General features: G+C 41.7%; 2 long non-coding RNA genes across 3 annotated transcripts; one reads left to right on the top strand and one right to left on the bottom strand.

Moving 5' to 3' along the window:
- The first annotated feature begins 1,335 nt into the window (after nucleotides 1–1,335).
- On the top strand, nucleotides 1,336–22,838 carry LOC131829288 (uncharacterized). Of its 2 annotated transcripts, none has more exons than XR_009352808.1 (3): nucleotides 1,336–1,422; nucleotides 1,536–2,004; nucleotides 21,851–22,838. It is a non-coding gene; the product is annotated as an uncharacterized LOC131829288 (long non-coding RNA). The 2 variants fall into 2 exon arrangements; XR_009352804.1 differs by lacking the exon at nucleotides 21,851–22,838 and adding an exon at nucleotides 4,960–7,161.
- Nucleotides 1,495–2,838, bottom strand: LOC131829292 (uncharacterized). The gene is made up of 3 exons (XR_009352810.1): nucleotides 2,785–2,838; nucleotides 2,309–2,387; nucleotides 1,495–1,630 (listed from the first exon to the last, which is right to left on the bottom strand). It is a non-coding gene; the product is annotated as an uncharacterized LOC131829292 (long non-coding RNA).
- Nucleotides 22,839–23,140: the final 302 nt, after the last annotated feature.

Raw genomic sequence — 23,140 nt, forward strand, 5'->3', positions numbered from 1 at the left:
GACTTATTTAAATTTGGTAGAAATAAATTATAGTCATTCATCAGAAACTAAAAAGAAAATAAGAAAAGCCACTCCCAGAGGGGGGGGGGGAAGGCTGCAAAGTCTGGTCTTGTCTCCCAGATTTTTCTTTGGCTTAAACCCAGAGGATTCCATTATTGCTAGCAAATAATATAAGAGAGAAAGAAGAAAGGAGAGAGAAATTTAGAAAGTATGTCAGCTTGGAATGACTTCTTGGGGGGGGGGCTCCAAATCCAGTAAATTGTTCTGGAGAATTATGTGTGTATGTATACATGTACAGTTTATATACATTCCTCTCAAGAGGCATACATCTATAATAAATTTACAAGGAAACACCTCCAGTTCAAAATATTTAGGCCTCCACGTTTATCTTTCAGGCTTAAGTAGAGAGATTCTTCATGTTATATTGCATTCTATTTCCAAATCCTTTTGAGACATTAAAAGAAACAAAGACCATTTCTAATAACTACAGCCCTTCAGTTTCCCAAAGAGCCCAGGGGTTGAGAGGTTAGAGTGGAGTTTCCTGAGTCTTGTAGAGCAATATGTAGTTGAGGCAAAGGTCATGATCCCCGTGTTTTGTTTTAAATAATATTGACCCATTAATTCTAAACCTGCTTGTTCCTGAAATTATACAGGATTATGGTTTGCAAACTGCGGGACAATGAAGCAAATCAAGATGAATTACAGCCCTGGCCCTCCCTCCCATCCTCTGACATCTAAACGGGGAATGAGGTCGGTGTGAGTGTTTAAAAGAACTTTAAGCACCCGCTCTTCCTTTGTTGGTGGTTTTCAGCTTTCTTTTTTTTTTTTTTTTTTTTTTAAATGTGAAATTTGATTTCGTAACAAATTGTAGCAAATACGACTTAGTCCGAAGGAATTCATTACCGAGGCGCTGGGGGAGGGGGTATGAAGGGTAAATTCTGAGGTCCTTTGCTATTCTGGTCACCCTCCTCCCCCCAGTGGGCGAGGACAAACACACCCTGGGGAGTAGGGAGCGAAAAGAAGCCAGCAGTTTTCTGGAGCCGAGAAAACCTGTGTTTTTGCGCTTAGGTTACTTTTATCTGGCTGAAACTTTACCTATAAGCTTTTGAGGCTCAAACACTGAGTCTTTGTTCTGCATGGGACTGTCGCTGCCACTTAAAGAGATCGCAGATAATGTCCCCGATTTAAGATCAGTGCTCAATGCACATTAACTTTCTTTCTTTCTTTCTTTTTTAAGCTCTGCCTCTAACCTACGGAGGGATCACGCGGCAGTGGGGGGCAGATAAAAGTCCTTTGGCCGAGGGTCACCTCCGTCCTTGTTGTTCACTTGAGAGCAGTGGAGAGGAAAACGGTCCCCACGGGCGGACTTTGGCTTCTGGAGCCGCGGAGCCCAGCGGTCCGGGCCTCCCCGAGCTCCGCCTGGTATGGGGGGAGGGGCAGCAGGGGAGGGGAGGGAGGTGACTGGGAGAGGGGATTTGGGGATGGGGGCTGGAAACGCTAATGAGACCTGCTGGGAGGATTTGCGTCTCCTGCAGGTCCAAGAGTGACTTGGGAGAGCTGGCTCCAGGAGGCGGACCTCGGCCTAGTTTGCTGGCTGGAATAGAGCTCTATTTCGAGGCAATCAATCAATCTGCAGAAAACAAAAATGGAAGTCGAGGTTTGGGAAGAGTTGTCTCATCCCCAACTTGAGTGGTGCGGGCTGGGGGCGGAGACTCGGGACTGATGAGAAGCCCTTTTTCCCACCTCAGCTCCTTTCCCTGGACTTCCAGAAGGAAGAATTACCCTCTTCAGCCCCCTTGTTCCCCATACCCATCCCCGCGTGGCCGCCGATACTTTTCCGCCCCTCTTTTTCCTTTCAAGCGAGAAAAGCCTAATTCCCGAGCCAGTGGAGTCGGTCCTCTCGCCCCTCCCGCTCCCACGCGGGTCCCCCTCTTCAGCCATCGCTACTGCCACCACCTCGGTTCCACTCAATCGATTTTTGCTGCATGTCAACACTTATTACCGGTGAGTGTGAGGGTATTTTTTCTCCTTCTCTAGGTCTCTTAATGATTTCTGAGCTAGTTGTGTATTAAAGTGCTTAAAGGAACCTTTAAGGTAATCTATAGCATGGACACCAACCTCCCCCGCCTGGGATCAAAGATGGCGAGCCGGAGGTCGGGTCCCCAAGGAGCCTAGGCTAGGCCTCAGTGCTCTGCCCCCCACTTCTGCATGCCCAGAGGCTGGGGCGGGGGTGCTGGACCAGGAATCCCGCACAATGTGCGGTCTAAGGGCTTTCTCCCCACCCCTCCCCACCCCAGTCACCCCTCACCTGTTGCTCTAATCCTTTCTCTCGCCTGTCCCCGGTTTTTAGACTTTTAAAACTCTTAAGTCCTCAAACTCTTCATTCCCTTAATAGAGAATTCAAATTGGTGGAGACCTGGGAAAAGGTGTATGTGGCCAACCTGTGTCTCAATTTCCTCCCAGTTCCTAAATCTGAGTTTACTGCCCTTAACTTGGCTAGAAATTTAATTTTAAAAACGATGTTGGGCAACCTGAGCCATGTGGGCGGTTTGATTAGGAGACAAATCCTCCCTTCGCCTCCCAGCCCTGCTCTTTCTTCCACCCCCACCCTTGTCCTGTGAGGTGCTGAAACGCGGGAGTGCCTTTAGGAGTGTAACAACAACAAAAATAATGGGGGGGGGGGGGAAATGAAGAGCATCTTAAAAGTCCCAGTATTCCTCGAAAGCCCCATAAATTAACCCTGAGAAGAGCAGAAAACTCTTTTTAAGGCAAGTCTATAAAAACCTGGCGCGGTGTCGAAGGAGGAGAAACTGCTGAGCCCCCCGCCCATCCCCACCCCCACCCCCCGCCCGGCGTCGCGAATGTGACCAAACAAAGGTCTGCCCTGCAATCCACATCGTAATCCACGGGCGCCTTCGCTGCCGTCGCCGGGGCTCCCCAGCCTCCCGCCCGAAGCTCTCCGTTGACGCGGGCTGCGCTGGGAGTCCCTGGCTCACCGAGGTAAATTTTTTAGAGAGGAACCAAAAAAAGAGGGGGTGTAATCAGATCAGAGGCCTTTATGAATATAGTCTCTATTGATTGATTTATTAACACCCTCCCCAGCGCCACCCCCCCAACCCCCCGCAAGCAGCAGTTAACTAAGCACATGGGGAACCAAGAAACGTGGCTGATGGAGAAATAAACGGGAGAAGTTTCTCATAGCAGATTTTCAAAAGAAATATTTTAAGACGACCTTTTGTCCCCCAGCGTCCCTAATCTGACAATTGCATTTTCACTGAACTTGAGAAAGTGACAATTGAAGAAGAGATTTAAAAAAAAGAAGAAGAAGAAGAATGTGTTACATAGAAACCTTATTTTCCTTTTCAGGTTTTAGCAGAGAAACCAGAGAAATTTTACTCTAATCTTAAAAGTTTGTCACTCTGCTTCCCAAACCCCTCTTCCCCGCCCCCCATGAAGAGAGGCTTTCTGGTTGTTGACATTCTATCTGAAAAGATAGAATCCAGAATTTATTGTGCGTGGGATGTATAACTTCATTCATTTCTTGCTGAGTATTTTATGTATTTTATGTAAACGTTGATTTTAGATTTTGAAGAATAGAGAAGGCCTGGAAAACATAAAAGGTACCATCAAAGTTGTGTTTAATTCTACTTAATTGCGTTAAAAAAATCATTGCTATTTGTTTTGTAACAATATATTAACAGTTCAGTGGCAACTGGAAAACAGGAGATAGTTGAAGCTTAAATTCCTCAGTCAAAAAAATGACTAAAAGAACTATATAAATTTCTTTTTAGAAATATATAAAAAATTAATAAATGTGTGGTAAAGGTGTTAATTTCTGAGAGCTGTGTGAGGGACTGCATTTTTTTTTTCTTCTCTCTGAAGGGCTAAGTTGAGACTCATTGTGCCCTCACTGAACAGGGTATGTGTCTGCACCCTTTGACTTTGATGGATCTTTCCAGACCTAGTTCTACCATTCTTCCTGCAAACATGTTTAAGGTGCTCCCCTCCTTCCACTTTGCCCTGTCTCTTTCCCCTCATATCTTCCCCCTCTCCTGTTTTCTTTATCAACACCAAAGCTTTTTTGTTCGTTCTTAGTTTGTTCTGGTTTTTTGGGTTTTGGTGGGTTTTTTCCCCCCTGTTCTATCGGCTTAGAAAATGGTAGGCTTATGCTAGGACCTCATATACCAGGGCTAAGGCTTGTTTGAGGTGGTTTCCTTAGAGCCCTTAAGACTCTCTCTACCAATGCTTCCTCTGTCCAGAAGTAGCAAAGCCTTCCTGTCTTCATCGACAGTTTGCAGCCGTGCTGGACCCCTCCCACGCAATCCCCGGGCAGGAACATTTATCTTCACTCTGTGAAGGTGAGACCTAGGAACCGTCTCAGCTGTTCCCGAGAAGGCAGTGGGGCAGCATGTTAAATGGCACTTGGATCCCAGACTAGTGACAACCCAATTCTTGAACTCTTACCCCATTCTGCTTGCGTCAATAGCCCCCTCAACTCTGCTTCTCTGGGTATCTGGGGAGGGTTGCTGCACCCAGTAGAAGCTTCATGGTATCTTTCTCTGTCTTCTGGGATGGACTAGCCGGGCCTTCTCTGGCTTCACTTAACGCGACTGCCTGCGTTTGGTTGACGACCGGCGTGTGTGATTTCACGCGGCAGTGTGCTGGCACGGGGTGGGGTCCCTGATGTGGACAGAGGCAGAGACCCTGCAGGCCATTCCCAGTGCCAAGGAAGGGGCTTTGCCTGCAGGAGCCCAACGCTACAGACGACAGGTCACTTTGTTAGAAAATAATATAGTATCAAACAAAAGAAAGTAAAATAAAACCCTTCTGCGGGCCGCAGGCAATGTTCATTCACATTATTCTACTAACCTCAGCGCCTCCAGCCCTCGCTTAAAGTCCTTGAAATCGTAGGAGCCAGTCTTATCTGATGAGGCAGGGTCTTGTTTGTTTCTTCGACAGAAAAAAGAGAGAGAGAAATAAAGAAGAAGGGGAAAGAAAGAAAAAGAAAAAGTCCCGCCTGCGAATTCTAGGCTGCTGCTCAGCGGCGTGAAGCTCCGCTCCCCAGCCCGGAATCTTCTTTGCCCTTGCAGCATCCCCCCAACCCCCGCCTTCTCAACTTCCCAGCTCCAGGGGACCGCAGTCTGGACATCTGACCAGGATCTTCTGGACCCAGCGGTTCTGCGGGAGCCACGCGGCCCAACTCTTAGAAGAACCCAGGGTGCCACGGTTCCACCTGAACTTGCCTCGCCTTCGGCCTCACTGAACTGTGACTGGGGCACACTCCAGTCCTACCGCCTTCTACTGACCAGAACAGCTGCTTTATCTTAATGTTCATTTTTTTGGCCGGGCAACAAGGGAGAAGGGCGATGGCAAGACGTGCTGCTTCGCATTACCCTGACGCTATTTTCAGAGGCGCCCGGAGAAGTGGCGGCCCAGAAGGCAACCCACGCACCTCCGAGGATCCCTTTCGTGTCCCCGCACTAGTGTTTGCACGTCCCTCGGGACGATAACTCCCGAACCTAATCCTCAGCTGCCGCCGCGCGCCCACCTCCCTCCGGCGTCCCCGAGCCGAAGCGCCAGGCTAGCATCGCCACCGGGTCGTTGGGGCAGCACAGAGCCGCCCCGAGGTCGCTCCGGGGCGAAGCACCCGCCCCCGCGTCCGCGCTCTCGTCGCCCCCCGGCACACGCTGCTCTCCGCTCAGGCTGCGGCGTCGTGGGCGGTCAGGGCCCAGGCTGAGCTTTGCCTGTTGGCTGTGCCTCAGGGGCGCCTGCCGGCCCGGGCCGCGGAGAGCTTGGTTTCTCCGCAGTCTCGGGAGTCGGCCCAGGGAGGCCCAGGCCGGAGCAGCGCCCCGCCCCACCCGCCGACTCCCCGCCACAACCCTCCTCACCCTCTCTCGGGCTTCTGTGCCTTCATTCCCGAGCGGCCATATACCTTGAATGGGTCATCCCTGCCTGCCTCCCGAGAGCTGCCTCTCGAAGCCCTAGGGTTGAACATTAACCAGCCAGAGCTATAGAGTGGAGTAAAACGTTACATATAAAAATGAATCATCTATCCGATCCTGGGAGAGAGGACCTATAGCGAGCTCTGCGCCAAGAGCTGCCCTGGCAATGTTCCCGGCCCAATGCACAGACCCTTCTGGCATCCACTTCCTAGGGATCATTCGCCTGCCGGCCCGTGAGCTTAGGTGGAGGCGGGGGAGATGGGGGTCATCGAACCAGCCGTTCTCCTTGAGTAACCTGATGTTTGAGCTTTCAAACGCAAGCGAATTTCCTTTCCTTTCACACCTGAGGTACACAGAAAGTCCTGGAACAGCCTTTCGTATCTTAAAATTAGCGAGAGTAGCTGAAGTTCTAGGAGAGGCTGCCTACATGGTCAAGAACCCAAACTGATGGGTCGACTCCGGGAATCCACCACCAGCCCTGGCGCACTGGATGGACCCTGGGAGGCAGGGCTGGGTGGGACGTGAGTGGAGCGGGAGCCCTCTGCAAGTCAGGCTGGAGCCTGAGTGGAGGCGCAAGGTGGGCGGTGCAAGGGGCGGGGGTGGGGGCTGCTCCTCCCCCGGGCTGAACCCTTACACACGGTCCTACGGAAATCCGAAGCTCAGGTCCCACCCCGACTCCCCTCTCCAGGGCGCAGCCTGTTTCCCACTCTGACTTATTTATTTCTTTAAATGTAAGTACTGGCTAGACCCACTTGCCCCGTCAAATACAAAGAATTTATGAAAAGGTAACTACGGGGAAAGAATTCAGGATTAGTGCACCTCCTGAGTTCTTTTGCCCTTACCTGGAAACATTAGCATGTCGTGGTGTTCAGCAAATCCCTGAAGAGAAAGGTCATTCTGTTTCCAAATCTCTCACACCCTTTGTTGAACCTCTCTCCCTTCCCCTCTCCCCTATTCAAGGAAAGAGATAAAGAAGGTGCTAGCAAGAGAAGGATGTAATGTTATATAAAGCTTTCGGGAGCTGCCAACCAACCTGCAGAGTAATTCGCCTACTTCTAAGGCAGATTGGCTTATTTCTATCCACAATAGTTGCTTTACTCAAAACACAGTGCCTGGACTATAATAACTTCCTAGTAAAGATTTATTGAGCGGGCAACACCCTGACTCCCCACCTTGGACTCTATCTATGACCTGGTCATTGAAGCAACATAACTTTTTTTTTTTTTTTTTTTAAAGATTTTATTTATTTATTTCACAGAGAGAGATCACAAGTAGACAGGCAGAGAGGCAGGCAGAGAGAGAGAGAGGGAAGCAGGCTCCCTGCTGAGCAGAGAACCCGATGTGGGACTCGATCCCAGGACCCTGAGATCATGACCTGAGCCGAAGGCAGCGGCTTAACCCACTGAGCCACCCAGGCACCCAACATAACTTTTTTTAAAAAAGATTTTGACAGGGGGGGAGAGAGAGAGATATCACAAGTAGGCAGAAAGGCAGCTAGAGAGTGAGGGGAAAGCAGGCTCCCTGCTGAGCAGAGAGCCTTATGCAGGGCTGGATCCCAGGACCCTGAGATCATGACCTGAGCCCAAGAAAGAGGCTTAACCCACTGAGCCACCCAGGCACCCCAAAGCAGCATAATTTTTACCGAGAACCTTCACCCAAATCTTTGTACTCAGGGGTGTGAGAAAGTGACTTTTGCATCTGGTGTGGCTTATGCACCTGGTGTGAGCTGTGCAGCATTCCATTACTCTCATGGTCATGTCATAGCTTCTTCAGAATCCACTTCTCCAGCGTGTTTGCAGCCTGTAAACTGATTGTGAGAATTTCTGGTGGGAGGTAGAGGAGGGCAGCAGGGACATTCGGGGAACAAGGTTCCAGAGCCTCAGCAGGTATCAGGCATGTGGTGAGTACCATGTATTTGTAATAGTTGAATATTAATCAGTTCTAGGGGAAAGGACTTTGAGGGTAAGATGTGGTTACAGAATATTCATCACTTCAAGTAGTGTCAGTGCCCTAAGTTCAGAACACACAGTATTTTTATGTGATTACTGTAGAGCAATACAACCCACTTTTGTCATCACCCAACTTTGTGTTACCCCACTTCCCTTGGAAAAATAGAATTGACTCAAATGTTCTACCAGTTAGCTCCCCAGAGGGAATGAACACATCAAAGCAAATAAAAAGAGACATGAGTCACACTCAGTTGCCCTGCAGTGACTTAGAGACTCAGAGAAACACAGGTGGGGAAAGGGCCTTTACTATTAAAGGTGCAGGTAGCTGGGGAAAGGGATAAGATAAAGGGTATTGCAGTGCTCACTCTGTCTTCTCCCCCCACAAAATTACCATGTTATCTGACATTCTCAACCTATTTGCGTCCTGTGTAACAGACAGTTTGACCAAGAGGTCACAGACTAGAGGGCTTGGGTGATTGGAAACAAGTTTGACAAGAAAGGAATCTGGGTGAGGTGCCACCGTGGAAGTGGAGAGAAGATGAGGCCATAGAGGCTGGAGCAGCTGCCAAGCCAGGACTCTGCTGGACTCTGTAGTCACGTGCAATGCCTTGTCGAGGACAGAGGGTTCGGAAGAGCTGTTGCCAACACAACTTCATGGATGGGAGAAAGTTATGTCTCTCTTTTTGCATCCCTCTTCTTTACCTTCCCTTCATTTCCTGCCATCCCATTTCTTCCTTTTCCGTGGGCCCTTCTTCACCTCAGGAGGCTCTCCCCAGAGTTTTGCTTTCTGCTGGATTATCCTCCTTTTGTCCCCTCTTTTGAACTAAGGCTTCCTAGTGTTTACTCTTCCAGATATGAAAAGTTGCTTTATCCAGTCTACTTGTAAACCATTTGTATTCATAAATATGGAGTGCTTGCGTGACCAGTAAAGGTGTCAGGACTGATAAGTAAAGCATGCAACATTGGAATATGCTTTTTCACAGCAATAGAGGGACTGCGAACATTCTTTTAATAAAGCTATGCTGGAAACAGGATGTCCAGGAGGGGTCAGTGAATAGCAAACTTTTCATCCCAGGCGGTGTTGCCCTTGGTATTATGACCACCAAAGTGGGACATCTCAGTTCAGTGTACTGTTCTCAGTTTGGAAGTTCCTTTTGCCTGAAACTACCACTTACGCATATTGTCAAAATTATATATTCTAAAAGAACCCAGATACAGTCCTGTGTAGAGTTTATGTGCTAATATGAATTCCTTTCTGCATCTCTCCAAACAAAGCTACTTATTTTTCTTGTGTTATATCCTATTGTTATTCAGTCAGCAGTATTTTATGGTGATTTCTGTTCCTTTCATGGTTAGAAAACACCTTCATTGTCATCCTGCATTTTCAGATTAGAATTTAGTAGAAAGATATCTTCCTCCACAGAAGAGTTTCCCTATTTCCAACCCTCATTGATTTCTTTTCCTTTCTAACTTCTTCCAACATCTTTTTTAGAGATAATTCTACCCTCATGATTCTCTCTTTTTTACTTTTAAAATTTCATTTCTGGGGCGCCTGGGTGGCTCAGTGGGTTGGGCCGCTGCCTTCGGCTCGGGTCGTGATCTCAGGGTCCTGGGATCGAGTCCCGCATCGGGCTCTCTGCTCGGCAGGGAGCCTGCTTCCCCCTCTCTCTCTCTGCCTGCCTCTCTCTCCGTCTACTTGTGATCTCTCTCTGTCAAATAAATAAATAAAATCTTAAAAAAAAAAGATATCTATTAAAATTTCATTTCTGGGCACTCAGTGTTTCCATAACTGAAAACTTTTTTTTTTTTTTAATCTATATTACTCCCTTGTCAGTTACCCTGTGGGATGTTTTACCATGAGTTAAGATTTTGGGGTCATTTTAAGTTATTTTTGTTGGAGCCTGGAATCACACTTGCTAAGTAGTACGTGTTCAATAAATGCCTGTTGATCAAATGGTATAATTAAAAACATTGTTCACAAAAAAATCAAAGGCCTAAGATATTAAAATCTATCAAATTGGCATGAATTGAATCTCAGATTAATTCTAATGTTTTCCTAAATTCCTCTCAACAAATCAGATATGTAAAAGAATTCCATAGCAGATGTCACTGCCATCACTTTTTTTAAAAATATTAGAGCACTTTTAAGATAATGAATCATATCATTTTTAGGGTGATGATTAGGTTCATATGGTACTAGACATATTTTAACGTTTCTTGGTAGCTTGGAGAATGTGTGTGGTGAGAGAGACAGGAAAGAGACATGTACATGGTGGTTGGAGGATGGGGGCACGTAGATGACAAAAGTTCCAAGTTTATAATGTCAGAACCTAGGACCATTCTACTAGTTAAGAGACCTCTAATCTTCACCATAATTTTACATTCCTAACAATTTAACTATTCATAATAAACAGCAAAATATAGTGCTTCACAACAAATGATGAACAATTTTTTTTTCATTTCATGTGAAAAATTAAAAATGTTAGTCAACCTCAGAACAACAAAAAAGTACTAACCCAATCAGACTTTGAGTAAAGTCATAGACCAAACAAACCACGGTTATTTTTACTTGTGCTAATTGTTGCCCCATAAACCTCAAATTTTTTTTAAAGATTTTATTTATTTACTTGACAGACAGAGATCCCAAGTAGGCAGAGATGCAGGCAGAAGCAAAGAGAGGAGGAAGCAGGCTCCCCGTGGAACAGAGAGCCCGATGTGGGGCTCGATCCCAGGACCCTGGGATTATGACCTGAGCCGAAGGCAGAGGCTTTAACCCACTGAGCCACCCACGCGCCCCAAACTTCAAATATTTTTGATTAATTTACTGGTGGCAAAATATTCCTTAGATCATTTACCTTTCCAGCTGCTGTCATAAACAATAAACACATTTCACCAGAACAAAGGGAAGATTGATATTACTTTTGGTGAGACATGTATGGAACATTTAATCAGTCTTGTTATATACCAGAAAAGATGTTTTACTTTATTATGTTAAATAAACATATGAATACTTATACGAACAAGTATATATATGCAGGAGCTGAAATGGTTGAGTTATAATTAGGTGAGTTTTGCAGTGTCTATATGGTTTTCAAAATCCCATCTCTTCTGGAAGAAGCATTCGTCCTGGCTTTGCCGTTTTTTAGAATCCCCTCTAGATAAGGCTGGGGATTCAAAAAATCAAAGGGGAAGATGACTGGGAAATTGCAAGATGAGATAGAGTAGACAAATTATGTTTGACTGGTTCAGGCACTGTAATCATCAATTAGAAAATCATCTACAAACTCAAGAAACAACAGGCCATTATTCTTTTCACAGCACTCTAAATATATTTTGCCATTATATTAGACCTGATTTTATGCATTATCTTTTCTAAACATAACTATAGGGTGATGCAAAGATCTGATGTATTGAATCTTTCTATGTGCCAAGCACTTTGATAAGTGCTGTTCACGTATTTCTTTTTTTTTTTTTTTAAGATTTTATTTATTTGTCACACACAGAGAGAAATCACAAGTAGGCAGATAGGCAGGCAGAGAGAGACGGGGAAGCCGGCTCTCTGTTGAGCAGAGAGCCCCATGTGAGACTCGATCCCAGAACCCTGAGATCATGACCTGAGCCAAAGGCAGAGCTACTCAGGCACCCCATGCTCAAATATTTCAATCTGTTCTCACAACCATCCTATAAAATAGATACTGGTTTTTTTGTTTGTTTGTTTGTTTCTGTTTTTTGTTTGTTTGTCTGTTTTTGACAGATAAGAAAACTGATGCTCAGAGGCGACTTGCTTCAGGTTACCCAGCCAATGGGGCAGAGTCAGGTCTAGAGTGGGACTCAAATGAGACACAATCTGACAAGAGGTTTGTTCTCTCAACCACTAAATAAACGGCCAGTGTGAAAGAATTTAGTCTTCTGTATCACTTTTGTTGACACAATTAGAAAATGCCATTCATGAAAGACATATAAAGGAAATATATTAAAACTGCTCTGAAAATAATGTTGCCTAGTCAGTTTATTAGATGATTGATTAGTGCTTGAAAAAGAAATGATTATAGTAACTGAGACAATTAATGGCAAATTTGTTCTACTCTTTCACATGTGTCTCAAGGCACATTTGTTAGACTAAAGTAATAGGCATAACCTCAGAAGCTAATTTGAAATGTGACATTTTATTTTTTATTTTATTTTTTTAAATAATCTCTACCCCCAATGTGGGACTTGAACTCACACCCTGAGATAGAGTTGAATGCTCTACCACCTGAGCCCCTGAAATGTGACATTTTAGATTGGACAGGAAAAGGAGCAAACTCTTGCTAATATTAACGAAAGAGTGCACACACTCATCAGTTGGCATATAATGAAATGATTTTTCCTTGTTCTTGTACATTATGACTTCTTTCTTCCTCCTTTCTTGCCTCTCCTCCTTTCTTGCCTCTCCTCACCCTCCATTGTCCCTTCCTATCCTAACCCTAAGTAACAGCTTAGATATCCTTACACTGGAAAAGTCTTCCCTGACATCTTGGCATTGATTAGATAGAGGGGCCCCTCCTGTGTGCTCCCATAGCCGCATCCAAACACATAACACACTTTCATGAACTTAACACATTTAAAGATTATAGGTCAGGTATTTTGTGGAATGGTTTTCAGTTTGGGGTGTGCATGTGATGTTTTCATGTGATTAGCTTCCAATTACATATCTTCTGTGATATTCAGGAATAACATAGAAACGATGCTCTGTTCTTAGGCATACAACGTCCACTCTAACAGTATCTCCTGATGTTACATTGCTTACTTGATTTAGGTGGCGTCAGCTAGCTTCTCTACTATTACACTTTCTCTTATTGTAGTTAGTATTTCACAAGCATCAAGTATTTCTTTATAGTGAGAAACCGAAGCCTTCTGCCAACAGCCATGTGTGTGAGCTTGGAAGTGGATTCTCCAGCTCCCTGAATGACTGCAGCTGTGGCCAGCAACTTGACCGCCACCTAAGCTGCTCCCAGATTCCTTCCCCTCAAAACTGGGTGACATAAAAATCTTAAAAACAAAAACAAAAACAAAAACTGGGTGACATAATATTTGTTGTTTTAAGAAAATAAGTTTTAAGTAACTTGTTACATTACAATAGGTAACTAATCTACTATGTATCTACTTCTATAAGTTTTTGTCACTTTTCATCTGTTGCAGTGTCCCCTGTTATTCTTTGCACTTAACGTTCTCTTTTTCTCCCTCTCTTTCTTTACTCTCTCTCCCCTCCCCCCTACCATTTTTTGTTTTTTTTTTTCTGTTTTTTTTTTATTATTTTTAAAAAGATTTGATTTATTTATTTGACAGACAGAGATCACAAGTAGGCAGAGAGGCAGACAGTGAGAGATGGGGGGAGGAAGCAGGTTCCCCACTGAGCAGAGAGCCCAAAGTGGGACTATCCCAGGACCCTGGGATCATGACCTGAGCTGAGGCAGAGGCTTTAACCCACTGATCCACCCAGGCAACCCCACCCCTGCCATTTTAATCGCATTTGGGGGGAAAGAGAGATAAATTTATCCAATTAGCTACATTTTACCTGAAGTCAAGGAAGTGAATCTTTTTTTTTTAATTTTATTTTATTTTTCAGTGTTCCAAGAGTCATTGTTTATGCACCACACCCAGTGCTCCATGCAATAAGAGCCCTCAGAGGAAGTCAATCTTAAGCACAGATTTGAAGGAGGGAAAGAACAGGACTTAGTGGTTCAGTTTAAGAAAAACATTTGAGATAGAAGAAATATAAGACAAACACTAAGAGAGAGGAAAATAAATTTATAGAAAATAACAAGCAACTGAAAAATATATTTTATTTCATATTTAGTAAGTAAAATTCTGAGGTTTTAGAAGTATAATTTTAAAACTATTTCTTTTGTCTGCCCAGCACCACCCTCCTCCTTCTGGAAATAGAAGTGTCTTCTTTTTGGAGGAAATGCTCTTCTCTTTACTTAAACTATATTGTCTAGTGGAGGCTGCCATTTATAGAATTGGTCTCTCTATTTACAAAAAGAGGGATATGACCTGGGCTGACCCTTCAGTCCCTCTTTAGGAATTTCAAATGGACTTTAGAGAGAAGAAGTCCTTTTCATGAAGAGATTTCTAAAGCGAGGTTCTCCAGGGTAGAAGGTTGCAGTCTCTAGTAAGACAGGAAGCTGACTCAGAGAGTAGCACAGATTAGAGTTGGATGGAGAGTGACTCTAGCCATGCGTCCTTGTTTCTGTGATCCTTGAGGTCCATGGCCTTCCTGAGATTTTGCTACTTGGGTCAGTATTTATTTCCTGGTTTGTTCAAGGTAGTTAAAATCAGGTTTCTGTTACTTATAGCCAAAAGTTCTTGCTTCAATAGAGTGTCCCTTTCCCACCCCCATAAATACTCTTCTCCCCTGGAAAAAGCAGAAGAAAGTGCTTTTGAAACTATGATATCGTCTTTTGAGATCCTCAAAGGCACTGCTGTCAGAAGAAAAATCTCATCTTCTGGTGTCCTCCGCTAATACTACCTGGGAAGTATGGAGGAGGTAAAGTAGAGTTGTGTACACAAACATACACACTCCTGTTAAGCTTTTTTGCCAACACAATAATATTTATTGAAGGTCTATTATATTTCAGGCACTTTTACAAACATCTGTTCTGCATTAGTCCAAGAAAGTAGATTTTCAGACTGTTCCTATTTATAGATGAAATAATACCTTTAAGATAAAAGATGTCAAATATTAATTTTTCCAAAATGGAAAAGTTATGAGCAGAGACTAATTTTGTGTACCCTTCCTTTTTTTAAATATTTAATTCAAATTCAATTTAGCTAACATATAGTGTGCATTGTTAGTTTCAGGGGGTAGAATTTAGCGATTTATCAATTGCATATAACATCCAGGGCTCCTTACAACAAATGCTCTCCTTAGCGCCCATCATCCAGTTATCCCTTTGCCTACCCTGTGCACCCTTTTATAACTTCTCCAGGTTTAACCACCATTTGGATATCTCTTTTGCTTTCATAATGAAAGGTTATCCCAAGAAACTTAAAACAAGATTTCAAGAGGCAAACACTATTACAGTATTGCTATTTGAATGACTTGTTTTTAAAGACATTTTGAGAAAGATGATAAAAAATGAACAAAAATCCAAATCAGCTATAACTAAATAGCGTGACTTGCCTTGAAATTCTAGCTTTATTCATTTAAGTTTGTGTCCTCCAAAGAAACAGACTGAAAAAGTCAGCCCAAATGCATATAAACATACTTAAGTTCAGGAGAGCTGTGATGCTAAAAGCATTAATTCCACTTTTGATTATTACTTTGAAAGCTGGGCAATTTGTGTTTATCCAGTAATTTCTCATGTTCTGTCCCACCCCCCTTCTTCCTGGGAGAAATGGTTACAACAGTTTAGAGCTCTTTTCTGAAGAAATTTCCACACTGGCAAAGGTACCAACTTTTCACTTTCGTAGTGGGTGGTCTGGCACAGAAATTCCCCAGTGGCTGTGAATCTGGACCCTGGCTGGGCTTCCCATAAGCTGCAGTATTAAACATTTTTATATGTAATTTAAGATGTGAACTATAATAATTAAAAATAGGTAATTAGGTTTTTCCCATTAGAAAATTGTCAGGAATTCCCAGCATATTCTGTAGAGTTAAGAGTATAGGTCTGTGTCACAAATTAAATTTCTTCTTGCTCACTTAAAAAAAAAATGTAGTATCTTGATTCCCAACTTTGCTCTTCCCTTTTTTATCCTTTCTTTTATGTCCTTCTAATGTTTTTTATTAATTATTAACTATACATGCATGCTTAAATTATAATTCATAATATGTTTTGTTTACTATATAATTCATTTATTTATTTTTTTTTATTATTATTTATTTATTTATTTATTTATTTTAAAGATTTTATTTATTTATTTGACAGAGAGAGATCACAAGTAGGCAGAGAGGCAGGCAGAGAGAAGGAGAGGAGGAAGCAGGCTCCCTGCCGAGCAGAGAGCCTGATGCGGGACTCGATCCCAGGACCCTGAGATCATGACCTGAGCCGAAGGCAGCGGCTTAACCCACTGAGCCACCCAGGCGCCCCTAATTCATTTATTTAATAAAAAAATTATCAAATACTATGCTAGGAACAATAGAATATAGGAAGGTAATAATGATTTATTAAAATAAGTGTTTTATACCCAACATCTCACTAATGATGATATTAAATCTATGAAATAGGCATTCATTCCCATTTTCCAGATGAAGTAATTGAGATGCCATGAGATTAGCTAATTTGCAACAAATCACATAACTACAAACTGGTAAAACAAAATTTAAATGTGAGATTGTTTGACCTTCAACAGTTTTTCTCTTGACTACACTATGTTGCGATCTTATTCACCACTGCAATCCAATGTAGAATGCTTACCCAACTGATTTCATAATGGTTCCAATTCAGGAACAACCACCTCTAAGTAAAGCAGATGTGCTAACTACTATACATAGAATGATATAACCTATGTTCTCAGGAAGTTTAAAATATATAAGAAGAGATAAATCATGTAAGCATATAACTGAATCCTAAGTCAGAATTCAGTAAGTAACTTAGGAGTAGTACAAAGTACCCTGGGCTTTCAGAAAAGAGTGAGACTACTTCTGGGCTGGGAGGATTAAAGCATGTCTAAGATACTTCTTGATTTTGGTTTTGAAAAATGGGCAGATTTAAGGGTAGATGTAGGAGGAGTTTCGCAGACAGAATAATACAGTGTGTCAAAGTAGTAGAAGGTAAATCTGGAAAGCTAAATTGTGTATAGAATGTTGCAGACACTGAAACCAGACTAAGAAGTTTGTAGTTAATTGTATAGGCACTGAGTAGATGGAAGTGAGGTTTTTGAGCAAAATAATGAATGGGTAGATGCCGTACTTTGGTAGGTTAATGCAAGGATGTGAAACCAAACTATAAAGAGAGGTAAACTGAAAGGTTTACATTGGGGTATGGAGGAAGGAAAAGCAGACTCCCTGTCAAGCAGGGAGCCCAATGCAGGGCTTAGTCCTGGGACTTCAGGATCATGACATGAGCCAAAGGCAGATGCTTAACCAACTGATCTTCTAAAATTTTTGAGTTTATGTGATTGACTGAATGATGAGCCACCAACAGAAATAGAGAGATGCTATTCATCTAAAGAACTGATTCCTAAGTTAGGTGACAGAGAAAAGGAATCATGACAAGGAACACATAGGAATATAGTTTTGGAATCCCAATATTAGGGATTCCAGATTTTCCTGGAAGACAATTCACCAACTGACATGTTCAACCAAGACTGATCTTACTGAGAACACAAATTGATGGTAACCTATTATGGTTGTAAGGCAGCCTAAAGCTTGCCCAAAACTTTTCACTTATTTGTCAGTTTAACTGTATCAGAAAATCCAAATCATTAGATGCGCTAATATAGAGTCAGGCATTGCCCATGGTCCCTAAATGTTATTAGACTGTCCAACTTCTTTCTTATTAAAAATAATCAACTTTTGATTGAATATAGGAAGATTAAAAAAGATTCCCATCTTGGAACACTACGGAAAGACGTCAGTAGTGTAACAGGCACTGGCAAAGAGGAATTGGGTACCAAGAAATTTGAGAAGGGGGAACTCATGATCTGTCAATAATTTATCAACCAATTCAACAGTTAAAAGTATTTATTAAGGATCTATAAGCATAAAGTATTTTGCTAAGTCCAATGGGCAAAAACAATGAGAAAAACATTGTTTCTAATCTTAAGGAGTGAGCAAAGGATAATGAATTTATTCCACCCCATAACTTTGCCAAATGCTGATATTTTGTCTAAAGCCTTAGTAAATAAGTTATGTTTCAAGTTTTCACACTAAAGAATTTAAAACATTGTAGTCTTCAGTACTCATTTCTTGAGGATTTTGCCTGTTTAGTTAACCAACCTTTTGAAATATATTAGAGTTCTTGATGAAGTTGGAGCTGCCTGCTGTTTATTTTTTATGTGCATGGGAAAAATGGACCCCTATTTATATATGACAGAAAATGAATTTAATGTGTCATTTCTAGAATAGTGTAGGTGAAGATATATGTACTTATTTTATCAAGAAAATGGTCTAAATCGGTCTAGAGACACAAATGTTTAGCAACATTTCTATCAATACATGCATTTTTTAAAAGATTTTATTTATTTATTTGACAGAAATCACAAGTAGGCAGAGAGGCAGGCAGAGAGAGGAGGAAGCAGGCTCCCAGCTTAGCAGAGAGCCCAATGTGGGACCCTGGGATCATGACCTGAGCTGAAGGCAGAGGCTTTAACCCACTGAGCCACACAGGTGCCCCCAATAAATGCATTTTTTAGAGAACTTTTATTTATCTTTTTGTTAGAGAAACACAAAGAGAGAGGGAACAGAAGCGGGGGAGTGAGAGAGGGAGAAGCAAGCTTCCTGCTGAGTAGAGAGCCCAGTGTGGAGCTTGATCCCAGGACCCTGGAATCGTGACCTGAGCCCAAGACAGATGCTTAACAACTGAACCACCCAGGTCCCCCCAGTAAATGTATTTTTTAAAAATTCCATAACTATCATACTTATCAAGAATTCAAAGCTGTGCAGAGTTGTTCATATGATAGAATTAAAATTCAAAGAGATCGGGTGCCTAGGTGGTTCAGTCTATTAAGCGTCTGACTCTTGGTTTTGGCTCAGGTCATGATCTCAGAGTCGTGGGATTGAGCCCAAGTCAAGGTTCCACACTCGGAAGGAAGTCTGCTGAGAATCTCTCCTCCTGCTCTCGTTCTCTCTCTAAAAAAAAAAAAAAAAAAAAAAAAAATTCTTCAAAAAAATTCAAAAAGATCTGAAAAGATTGTAATACAGAATTGAAACTACAATGGCAACTTAATGATAAATGTGGGTGATTTTTAGAATTAAAAAAAAATCAATAAATACCAAAAGGGATGAAGCTGGCTTAACAGGATTTTTTAAAAATTAATTTATCCAAGATGTTTAGTGGATGTAGTATCCAGGCTTCACGAACCGAATGATTCCAGGCTCTTATAATTGACATCTTCTTGCAATCCCCTCCCACAATGAATAAAATTAACTTACATAGCTAATAAGATATTGTGGAAATGATGATGTATGCCTTCCAAGGCTAGAAAAGGAAACAATGCTAAAACAAAGAAATGGTTTCCGAACAAAGATCAAATCCAGGCTCCACCAGGCCATTATGGTATGAAAATGAATCTGAGGGGAGAGCAGTAAAATCCTTTGCTAAGACCTTGGAAAGATCTAAGGTTATGACTCAAGAGAGCCATCCAGTGGCTTCATCCACCTTTGGGTCTGGTTTAAGATATCAAGATTCTTGACTTTGAGATGATGTTGTAAGGGGATGCAATGTTTGGTGACCTTGAGAAGGTGAGGGTTTAATTTACCTGTGGTAGGGAGTTTAATTGTTAGGGGATAGAGGATGGATTTTAGTATCAGTTTGTGACATGGCCCTCAAGTAATTCTTGCTTCCTGATATTCATGCCTCTGTGTAGACCCCTCCCATACTGGATTGGGTTAAGCTATGTAACCGATAGTCTATTATGAAAATGGCAATGTGTAGCTTTCAGGATAAGAACATAAAAGATATTGTAGCTTCTGCCTTGCTGTCTCTTGGATCATTCACTTCTGGAGCAGTCAGATATCATGTCATGTCATGAGGAGCTTCAAGGAGCCATAAGGACAGATCCATGTGGTAAGGAACTGAGTCAAAATGAACTCCACTGCCATATAAGTGGGCCATGGTAGAAGTAGATCCTCCAGCCCCAGCCAAATTTTCAGGGGGTGTAGGCCTAGATGAGATTTTAACTATAATCTCATGAGAGACATTGAACCAAGGACTACCCAGCTAAGTTATTCTCAAATTCCTCAGTCACAGAAATCGTTTAAGATAATGTTTGTTATTATCTTCAGCCACTAAGTTTTTTTTTAAGATTTTATTTATTTATTTATTTTTATTTATTTATTTTTTAAGACCAATAGCACACACACATGGCAAGAGGGGATGTGGAGGGAGATGGGGAGACTCTTAAGTAGACTCTGTGCTGAGCACAGAGCCCTACACAGAACTCAGTCTCACAACCATGAATCATGACCTGAGCTGAAACCAAGAGTTGGATGCTTAACCAACTGAGCCACCCAGGCGCCTCTTTTAAGATTTTATTTTTAAGTAACCTCTATACACAATGTGGGGCTCAAATTTGCAACCCCAAGATCAAGAGTACATGCTCCATTGACTGATCCAGCCAGGAGCCCCATTCGGCTGCTAAGTTTTTAGGTAATTTTTATGAACTACAGTCTCATCCTGAGGCAGTAATATGAACTGACTGCTTTAAAATGTTATGTTTTTCAACTGCATCCATTAAATAAAGTTTCCATAACAACTATGGTGATTGTCCATTTCTAGACTTACATCAGTTTAAGATACTGTATATAGTCTGAGTCACATACTTTGAAAGCCATTGGGAAAGTCACTGAGGGGGCACCTGGGTTGCTCAGTTGTTAAGTGTCTGCCTTCGGCTTGGGTCATGATCCCAGGGTCCTAGGATTGAGACCCGACGCGAGCCCTGCATGGGGCTCCCTGGTCAGCAGGAAGCCTGCTTCTCCCTCTCTCAGTCCCCCTGCTTGTGTTCCTGTTCTCGCAGTGTCTCTCTCTGTCAAATAAATAAATAAAATCTTAAAAAAAAGAAAGAAAGAAAGAAAGAGAAGTCACTGAGAGTACTAAAGGCCAATCAGGATAGTGAAAACAACACAATATAACATAAAGAGGATATGAGAATAAGTGGTGATACCCTGAGTAGACTTAGGGGTGACATAGAATCTGTACATGTGTTTAAAGCAGTAATACAGGGAACATGTAATGAGTACCTCCTGCATATACTGTGTTCCTTCAAAGGCAAGAAAAAGAACAAAAGGCTAAAAGTTATAAAATGATAGATTTTGTTGATTTATTTTTAGTTTTTAAAGATTTTATTTATTTATTTATTTGACAGAGATCACAAGTGTGCAGAGGGGCAGGCGGGGGTGGGAGGGAGCAGGCTCCCGATGAGCAGAGAGGACCCTGGGATCCAGGGTCCTGGGATCATGACCTGAGCGGAAGGCAGAGGCTTAAACCCACTGAGCCACCCAGGCACCCCAGAATGGTAGATTTTAAATAGCATATGAAAGCATCCTTTGGTGCTTCCAATTCTCTAAAAACATAATGATTTCCTCACTGGAAACACAGACTAGATTGCTAACTATAAAGAATGCAGTACAGAAAAATCCTGGTCTAAAATGTCAGGTAAACTTTGCAAAATGACTTTAAACGGCTTTAAATGCAAAATGCTTTAAAATGGCAGCTTTCCCATCTGATCTCAAATACATTTGTTTAGTCATCTGCAATAAATAGCAGATTTTTCGGTATTCCCTTACACAAACCTTCAAAGTCTTACAGACGTTTCATCGTAGGTAGCACGGTGGACAGCACGGTGCAGTTCCATGGAATGTCATTAGTGTTTTCTCAATTACATGACCATCTGGGAAAAAAAGCAGAAAGACAACTACAGAGGGAAGATACCTCTTGTTCTCCTTATTTTGTGTGAAGATTAAAAAAAAAAAAAAGACTTCTTTGAGATTGATGTATTTCCTGAAGCTAAGATTTAGACTCAGCTTTGGCCTCATTTTAAAGTAGAACTCTGTAGATAAGAATGTAGATAAGAATGATTTATAAGATTTAAAGTCAAGTTGCATATCATAAAATACAAAGAAGGTAAGCATAAATAATTTTCTCCACTGGGAGCCACTTCATAATCTATTGTCTGAGGTTCATCTAGAGAGTCCATTACATGCCATGCATGTAAGGGTTAAGCTTTTAATCAGCTAATCAGAGTCATATAATTGCTCATGATAGAGTTGGGGAAAAGAGGAGGATTCTTAACTCTTAATTCTTTTTTTTTTTAAAGATTTTATTTATTTATTTGAGAGAGAGAGAGCATCTGAGGGGAGAAAGTCAGAGGGAGAAGCAGACTTCCCATGGAGCTGGGAGCCCGATGTGGGACTCCATCCTGGGACTCCGGGATCATGACCTCAGCTGACGGCTGTGGCTTAACCAACTGAGCCACCCAGGCGCCCTTAAGTCTTAATTCTTAATTCAGTTTTGGGGGTCTCCTAAGAGCTATATTATTTTTTTGAATACTAAAAATAAAATACACAGAAGATGAGTTAATGTTCTCATCCTTAAAAATATCTTAGGAATTATTGCTATAATAATGTTTACAATTATAAAAATGTGTCTGTAATACTTTACTTATTAGATAATTGTGTTTAATGTAATAATATTTTAAAGCAGAAATGGGGAAAACAAAACTATAGTATTTTACCAATTGTCTCTGAAGTTATTAAAGAAGTCTTTCTCAGTTTTACCATCCATAAATTGGGATTAATATTTATGAACAACATATAAGAATGTTATGCAAACTTTGACTTATCTATTGTGCTTTGAACATGAAGATACTGGTAATTGTGAAATATTTTTAAAGAACAGTTTCATCCTCAAATTCATTAAGAGAGTAATCGTATTTCCACTAGAATAATGTATATTAAAATGCTAAACTTAAGTCTGAAGTAAACATTTTTTTTTTTTGATGTTACACAGGCTCAGTGAGCACTTCCCCAAGAATGTAAAAACCCATTTGTAAGTTGCTGTCTGAGAAAAATTTTATGTTCAAGGTCTTTCCTTATCACTGCTCCTCCATCCTAAGCCTCCTAAGTTATTTTTCTATCATCATTATTTTTATTTTATATTACCAGTTAGATTAAGTAAAAAAATATATAAGGCAAAGTATTCATAAATACATCAACATTCAAACATGGATACTTGCCTTTCAAAACGTTAGTCAGCATGCCGAGATTTTTAAATTGCAGTTCAAAGTTCTTGAATTCTTTGCTTTATAACTGAGGGGGAATGGCTGCTTTTTTCACTTCTTACAAAATATGTCCCTAGTCTGAGCCTTCACCATTCTCTGGGATCCTCTGGGATTAACATTTATAAGCTGAAGATACACAAAAAATGAAGGATCAAGGCTTTCCAAATAGGTATAAATTTGTTTTCCTTGCATTGGTAGAATGAGGTAGTCTTGGGTATTACTGAGAAGGGAGAACACTAATTTTCAACACATACTGCAATTAAATTCAGTTTCTTGAAAAACTGAATTGGTCTGGGTTTAGAATTTGGAAAACTTATAAGAAAGTGT

The sequence above is a fragment of the Mustela lutreola genome, chromosome 1 (assembly GCF_030435805.1).
Source record: "Mustela lutreola isolate mMusLut2 chromosome 1, mMusLut2.pri, whole genome shotgun sequence".
Classification (NCBI taxonomy): domain Eukaryota; kingdom Metazoa; phylum Chordata; class Mammalia; order Carnivora; family Mustelidae; genus Mustela; species Mustela lutreola.